The sequence below is a fragment of the Battus philenor genome, unplaced genomic scaffold (genome assembly GCF_028537555.1).
Source record: "Battus philenor isolate CCGP_79_NKW_IND1 unplaced genomic scaffold, ilBatPhil1.0.hap1 SCAF_4, whole genome shotgun sequence".
Lineage (NCBI taxonomy): Eukaryota > Metazoa > Arthropoda > Insecta > Lepidoptera > Papilionidae > Battus > Battus philenor.
The window spans coordinates 10704400-10713453 of NW_027181704.1; positions in this window are offsets into that span (position 1 = coordinate 10704400).

The window sequence follows — 9054 nt, forward strand, 5'->3', positions numbered from 1 at the left end:
ATTAATCTTAATCATTTTCTCAAATAGAGTTAATTATGTATGTTTTAGTAATGTGTAATTTGTTATTAATAAAAATTAAAATGTAGATCATCATCATCGAAAGCTACTCGTCGATGTCAACGGCACGAAAGTTTGATCCGGATAAATATAGTTCTAATTAATTCAGTTATGAAATGAGTTTGGCTACTCTTTAACATCTGCGTTCGCGGTAAACGTAGGGCCGTTTCCCAGATTTCGAATTACCATTTAAATTATGGTTAAGGTATAATTAGTATGATAATAAAATAAAATTTGTTACGTGATGTGTTGTACGTGAACCAGGTTTGTCGTAAAATTTATACCCAATGCTTTAGCATTTGGTAATTAAAATAGAATGCATCAGTATTAAGCGGGTAACGGAATTCGTCGGAGTAGACTGGCTGGCTTCGCTTGATGGCAAAATGCCCTAATCTCTTACATTAATCAATATGTTACAATATTTTACAATTTAGATTACCAACTTGTTTTATTTACGAGTATAACTTAGTTGGATCACTTGCAACTGTGTGATATCTTTAAAATGCTTCATTAACATACACTAATTTGTTTTATTTAGTGCCTTATTATTTATTTTATTAATGTACAACTATGTAAAAGAAATCAATAATTATTTTTTTTGCAAAATATAATTATTTTGCAAAAAAATTATTATTGTTTAAATTAAAAAAATAATTATTAAAAAATATTTATAGACTATTTTTTGTATCGATCCACAATCCGTTTTCAAGTAATATTTGTCATATTTCTCCATAAAAAAAATGCTGTTAAAATTAAAATAAAATCAGATTTAACAATATTTTACATGCGTATAAGTTATGTAATTTAATTTTTTTTGCTATTAAGTCTTCCAGTTTATTTCATGGTTTCGTAATTTTTACAATATAACTTGCATCCTTTGTACGATGAAACTAATATTTCGTAATGAAAGAAAAATATTTTTGGAAAATTTTACGATTTCCTTGTTTATTACGCATCAAGATCATTTACCATTCATAAATGTGGCCAATAGAAAGAGAAGCAAATATAAAGTTTAAAGTAAAGAAAGAGATGTAAATTGCCAAAGGGCAGGTGTCGCTGTCCATCTGCCTTAGTACTTTGTACAGTTGCCTCCTTGAGACCCCCGTCATGGCGTTATACTTGGTTAATTAATTATGTATCTGTGACACTGCACATTGATTAGTCAAATTTCCACTACTGATTATAAAACTGTCAGAATGTTACCATAAATTTTATAACATGGAAAGGAGAAAATTCATTTTATAACTGTGAACAGTAAATCTTAAATAATATTTGTTTTACATTTATCAAAAAAGAAACTTCATAATAACAGATAAAAACCTTGTCTCCGAGACATCGGTACTTGACTTTTGGACTATTATGTAGGGTATTTCTCATCCGAAACAAATATTTGTGCGGTCTATCTTTTATTGTGACATTTATTGTGCTTCTGCGATACTGTTAATCTATACATATAAAATTATCGTATTATAGTGTAACAAAACGATTACCTCTAAAATGGTTTCACCGCTTTTTATGATATTTTGTGCTTTGCTATTCTTTTAACATAAATCACATTTTTTTTGTAATATTTTTGTTTTTACTTTTGATCAACTTTTTATTTATTTCTAACTTTAAATATAAATACTACTTACAGGAATTTCACTTAAGGACATGTTTTCCAAATTGAAGCAGTTTATTTGCACTAGATATAAGCATTGAGGAAAAATCATATAATTCGTGTTATAAAATTAGCGTATGGCTAATGGAAAAAAATCATTCCGTCGTTTAATATTTTAAAAACTTCCCGGTATCTGAAAATTGCACCGATTCGTTTGAGACACGTCTACTTGCATACCTTAAGTGCATGCGACAGGTTAATTTCAAGTATAAATTGACGAGCGCCGCGGCCGGCCGCTTTTATGGTTCAACGTCGTGTTTATGCGAGAGGGAACCATAATAGAGGCTTAGTGTGTCCTGGATGAGGACACAGCTGCCTTTGGACGGCGGCAAAGCTACATCTTAAATATTTATTATTTTGTTATTATCAATCGCTTACCAATTTAAATCATAATGTTAATGAACATAAAATACTAAACATTCCTTAAATATATGTTTGTCACAATGTATTATTGTTTCTTTATATTACACTAGCTTTCCCCTGCCAGCTTAATGAACGCCCTATCAAACCTTCTGCAGATATAATTTTGTAAAATCCGTTTTTGGCTGCACTCTACTCAGCGAAAGGAATATTCTTACCAAATCTCAGATCCCTAAACCTAATAGTTCTAGAGATATCGATATGTAGCGCCCCAAGCTTAAAAATATTTGCGGCTGTGCACTGTGCTATGTGTGAAATACGTGCGGCAATCTGTGCTCTGCGGAATTTATAAAAAAGATATCACGATGAGTCCGTACATAGGTGGAAATCTCTTATATACTATACAAAATTAGGTAGTAATAATAGTAAGAAAATGCGTATTTAAAAACTCGCATTACCACGTATTAAAATTAATTATTGTTTTAGTATTCGTCCCTACAGACTTTGTGCTGTAAGAAGATATAGTCCTGGCGCATTTAAATAGAAAAAAAATTAAGTAAAATATTTTATAATGACCACTTTATATAGGATGTTTCAAAATACATTACTTTTAAATCTTTTTTTCTAATCAAAAGTTCCCTGTATGTAGATTATAAGCTTACGGACTTACAAGAAAAAACGAGCAACAAGTTTTAAAATATTGTAGTATAGAAATAAATGCTACAAAATAAAAACTCTTGAAGTGATAATTATTAAACGTACATACGTAGCAATAAGCACTTTAAATGCGCGTTATACAATTACCGTAAAACTGTGCGGCAGATCCTATGGAGATAAGACGACAAAAGTTTCAACATGCAGAGAAACAAATATATTGGTATATATTTAAAAATAAGTAACCATAAAATAGAACATACGGCGATTGTAATAAAGTTCACATTTATATTATGCCATTTTTAATCTGTTTGGTAAGGTTGGCAAGGAAGTTTCACAGATGATAACGATCTGGACTCACGTGACTAATTTTTGTTCACAAAGTGAACATGCCTGTAACTACTGTTGATTAATGTTTAGTTGTTTTGATTTCATTGTTTTATTATTTATTATTTTTTCAATTTATTTTACGCAAGCTTCGCGAAAAAAGCATTTTTCATAATCAGTATTTAGAACAACGTAATTTTAAGCTTGCTATTAATAATAGTCCGTAAAAATAGGTTACTTTATCGTTGCTACTATTTTAATCCGACGGGTTTTTTTAATTAGTGTGGGTAGGTTCACTGTCAAGAGGTTGATTAAGGTTTAATATAGAACTGCTACGCCGGGTACCTTTCAATGTTGATACTATTATATTCAATTGATTCAATAATGTCATAGTGTAAGTAGTTTTAAAAAACATTTAAGATTTTTTTTTAAGACTTCTTACAAAGTATACTTTTTATTTAGTTTATTCAAAAGAAATTCAAATATTCTTATATATTTACCACCCCTTTTAGGTCAAATCACAGTACTGTTAAACAACTTATGCTTTTAAAATGCATGTTTAGTATGTACTCTGCAAAAATTTGCTAGAAAACATCTTAAGTTTTCAGCCTATTGTATGGGTTACCCATTTACACAAGGAAGCTTGAAATATACACGAAATGATAATATATTTTAACTTCACAAAACTATGTTACATATTTTTATATTGTTTTTGGTTTATTTCAACTTTAATATTCATACGAATAAAATGATAACTTTTTTATATTAAATTGTTTGAGAGTTCTTTATTTAAAGTCAGTAAATCGCGACAAACATACAAATTATTTTTATTCGTTGTAAGACGAAACACAAATGAATGCGTGATTTTTGTGCTTTTGTTTGTATTTTACAAATGTTTTTGTTTTAATAAATGCAGGTGGCACTTTCAAGGTTTGCCTTTTGTTTGCATTTGATTGATTGATACATATTTTATTCCACGCAGAAATCGTGTTAAGGACACGCAATAAAAATCCACAAACGGTGAATTTTAAGATGCCTTTGTTTCACACACTAGGCAACTGTTGTGCGTATTTACCTTCCAGTTAAACAATGCAACAAGGCACTATCGTAAGGCGGGAACAATATCCTTTATCTAGATTTCTGTTGCTGATGTAGAACGGCTCAATCCAGGCTGCGGGCTAATATAAACAAAGCCTTATCTGGGCAATGCCGCTGAATCCCAATACGTTGTCGATGTATCGTTTTACGCTGTAAAATTATGTTAATAGTATTCATATTGTTCTAACTAACAATCTTACGTAATGTTAGTAATAAAATCTTTATGAAATATACAATGTGGTCATGTATTAGCAAAATTGTGCTTAACGTAATGTTGTATCGCCTCAAAAAGTTTTACAATGTTTTTAGATTAAAAAGACAATGTGCGAATTATAAAATGTTCTTCTAGGAAATAAATTTTGTAGCTTTTTAAAAAAAGGTGATTTTCGAATATAAAGTGTTTACTTTTAATACGTTCGTAAAAACGATTAAAAAGAGAACATGCTACGTATTAATTTAAAATTTTAATTCTGATTCAAGCCGCGATAATTTGAAAAGCAATAAATTGTTTAATGCTATGAAATATAAATCAGAGCAATCTCAATCGATGAAACTTGCTCTTCGTGCGCTTAATATACGATACGGCAATTTGTACGATTCAAACAAAAACAATTAGCAGTTTAACCGCACTTACCATTACGTAGATCGGCGATAAGAAAATGTTACTGAGAAAGTGTAAATAGAATTACCATTGCACTTGGTCGTTACGAGGTGCAATAAATTACATAAAAAGACAAATGAGACACAATTTGTTGCGCAAATTTTTATTCACACAAAATTTATGTTCAGGCTCACATCGTTAGCAAAGTACAAGTACAGGTTTTCTGAAGATGTCCATCGACTGATACCATCTAGAGGTATGTAAATGTTTTCACTTGAAAGGTAACTGTACAAATCGTACACGCGCATGTCAGACATTTTTAATCCGCTTATTGTCTCAAAATACATTTAATAATTTATGGAACTAAAAAAAAAATAATAATATTATAAATTGACAAAACTTCATACTGTTTGTCTCTAATTAATCTTTCTCTTATCTTCACAGTGTTATTTGCTGCCTTAAAGGCAGAAGTCGGCTTAATGATGACCATAAACATGGGTGTATCACTGCGGGATTGAAATGCGAATTTTGATATCTCAATCTTTGCGGGTCAGAGACGCCGCGGTCACGAAACCCTTCGGTGGTCACGAGTCGATATCGCTCCAATGCTTATTAATTATTATCAGGCAAGCAAATTATCTATATTAAGCGGATGTTAAACGTTTGAATTCATAGGAGAGGCTTTAAATTTACCGGGAAAATAAATAAAATCAAAGACTTTTAATGATATTTATTCATTAGTTTTACATATAGATTAGGTTATTAATAAAATCGCTTTACTATTTTATTATTATTTTTCTACAATATGTCCTTTTACGTCTCATAAATATAAAAACATTATATTTGATAGATATTTAGCGATATAAATTTCAACCTATTTATAAATTATACTAGAGACGCATACAATTATGATTAAATTTATTTTGTGTTAGTTGTGTCTGTACTATGAATACGGCGCATGACACGGGCAGGGCGAAGGTCTCGAACTGGTAAAATTAAGTACAGGACATACTCGCCTGAAGCACTAATGTGGTAGATACTTTAAGTGATTTCTGTAACATTTTACATTGTAAGTTTCAATTTTTTTTTATTCAGGTTAGAATAAAAAGCAATTTTAAAGAAAACCTTTCTCATATGAAGTTATGTTAGAGCACATAACATTACTAAGCCGTAAAATAAAGATAAAGGGATAGAAATAATGAAATTACACTACCTTTTTTTGTAATGTTGGAATGAAATTCAAACGCAATTAAGGCTAATGAGTAAGTTATTTCGATAGATGCAAGGGATCTGTCGGCGGTCTAAGCTTTCCTGGAAGGATTGGTTAGAAAAAGACGTTTAAATAGAACGTTATATAAATTCTCCGTAAGGTTGATATTTGATTAAATCCGACCGAAATAAATTTTTACACAATTCATTATAAATTATCACGTATAACGTTATCATCGTGTAACCAATTTAAAGAAATTGAAATCGTAACTGATAACTTTTGATTTTGTGATCGGTATTAACTGTTAATTTTTCTTGATAAGACCAAATTTATTGGACGTTTCGAAGTCGTATCGATGCCGAAGCAGAAGCGTCGTCCACGTTGTTAACTTTGTCATTTTTGACAATATTACCGACGCCATTAAGTGGTTTCCATTATATTTGCATGGGAAAGTAATGCGTATTTGTCTCAATAAGTATGTCGATTAAAGAATTTTTAAACCTGCACGGTATCATTTTTTTCTAATATTATTTGTCTGTTTTATTTTGTCCGAGACGCTCAAAGAGTTATGGAAATGGGCTTTGCTTGGGATTAAATCAGAAATAAGGATATGCACAGACAAAGTTAATGAACTGCTGTAATACAACGGATTAGTAATTTGCACTGGAAATAATTAGGCCTTATAGTTCTCACAACAGATGGCCGCTGAATCTATAAGATTCTGAAGTGGGAATTACGAAACGGCAAGCGCAGCGCTAAACGTGCAATCACAAGGCGGACAGATTACATTGTTAAGATCGTGGGGAGACGCTGTGTGCGGTCTGTTCCCAATTAGTCCTTTTCTGAATCTATTGGATAGGCCAAAGTCGTTCTGTATATGTCCTGCAGTTAAAATGATGAAGAATCTTTTGTTACTAAACACCAAATCGTAAGAAAACCGCTAAATATTAAGAAACGATTTACTGACAATAGTATCAGTTGTAACGAAATGTCATAAATGACTTTACGTTTACATTTTTTTCTTATAAATTTTTAATGTAAAGTGTAAGTACTCTAGTCTCAATGTTTTAAAATGGTTCGGTTTTTGATAATCCCATGTTGATGATCTAAAGTTTTTTTCATTATTATGAATAACCTCTAATGTTACTATCCTTAAGTTGACAATTTATAAAATTTTTGACATTGTCAATAAACGAAAAGGAATTAGTAAACAATCTTATTCAACTTATGATTGACATGATCAGAAACCATCGTAAGAATTTCTTTGCTGACCTTACAACAGAAAAGTAAATAAGGAAGTGAAGAGTGCCAATCGTGCCCTACTAATCTCTATGCAGGGGTGTCCAACAAAGGATAGCATTGAGATCAGTTCATTGGCAACACAGGCGCGTGCCGTACGCCCACGCAAGTCAGATAACAAGTTCAATACATCTGCCTGTTCATGCATGTACGCGAAATAGCAAGTACCTATCGATGACGAGTTAGTGGCTATTTTTTGTGTTTCGTATTGTAAATCGAATCGCTGCCTTGACCGATTTTTTAAGGCCAAAGTGTCTTTTTTCCCAAATAATAACAATTTATTTAAATATGTACACATTGTTTTTTTTATTTTAAATTTGCCTACTTCGAAGAAGTTTAAAAGAATTTTGTAAATTCTCTTGTCTGTTTGAAAATAAAAATAAATTTTTAATAATTGGACGTCTACTACTAGATATGGTTTTCTAATTGAACCGCTTGGAAGCATCTTCTAACAAACATTAAAAGGTCATTTATTCACCTCGTCCCGGTCAGTGATTTATCATCATTTTAGCCATAGGCCTCTCCCGTAATTTTGGAATAGGACCGGTTCCAATCGAAATTTTCTTCCGAAGACTTGAACGAGATCCTCTGTCCTGTTTGTGTGTGTACGTCACAAACTGTACTTACTGGTCCATGGTTTCCATTCCAGAACCTTAAGACATCAGTGGTATTCAATTTTGCACGCTATATGACCTATTCATTGCCACCTCAATTTGCCAATCCGCTAGGCTGTATTGGTTACTTTCTTCTTCGTATTCCTGGTGATCGATCTCATGGTGAAATCTTAAGCATAATTTTTCCATGGCTTTTTGAGTAACTGTGAGTTTGTCAAGGAGTAACATTTTAGTGCCTTAAGTCGTTACTGGTAAAATACGGTCGCAGACATTTGTCCTAAAATACTGGAGGATATTAGATACTGGAGGAGATATTTCGTAGTTAACAGTGTAACAGTGCCCGCGAGTTGGGTTAATATTAAGGAAATAAAAAATATTTGTCACATTATTCTTTACTTATAACTAATCTTTTAATGATGTTAAATCTATTTTTCATATAAAAATTCAATTCTAAATGAAATAAAACGACTGTTTAAATACAAAAAAGTAATGGAAAAGATAGTTTTTCAGTATTCTCCTTAAAGGGTTCCGGCATCATTATAGCCATTTGGTCGTCGTCATTTTGTTGAAAGATTTCAATTTACTTTATTATCTGTTTATTTATGCGTAATCTTTTAATAATGAGGGACTTCTCATTTGAAAAGGGTGAAGTGGAGTAACGTTTTAAACTATTTTTTTTATTTCAGTTATGTTGCACTGTCATAGCTTTCACTGTTTTACTAAGATTTTTTAGATTAATATTACTTATTTTGTACATCTGTAAGTAAAAAAGTTTTCAGTAGTTAATTAGTAAATAATAAGTAATATTTTAACCTTTAACTGAGGACGCGCGGTCTCACAGACCGCTTGCAGTTTGTAATTTTTGTGTTTACCCCTTTCCCCTTGCTCCCCGCGATTAATGCTCTCAGTAGCTTTAGTTTTAGCGCCGAAACGTATATTGAGATGATAGGTTGTGTCGGCAGACACAAATTAGCTGAGTTATTTTACTTTATACTTCAACCGCGGTCTGTCGGACCGCACGTCCACGTTTCCTGCGTAAATAACATAAACTGTGATTTCGTTTAATTTGATTGTTTTATGTTATTTTCATTTAAAATGTCAATGAATATTGAACGAGAAGATGGTTTATGCTCATTTTATATAGCATTCTTGTCTTGTGCGGTATAAATGCTCA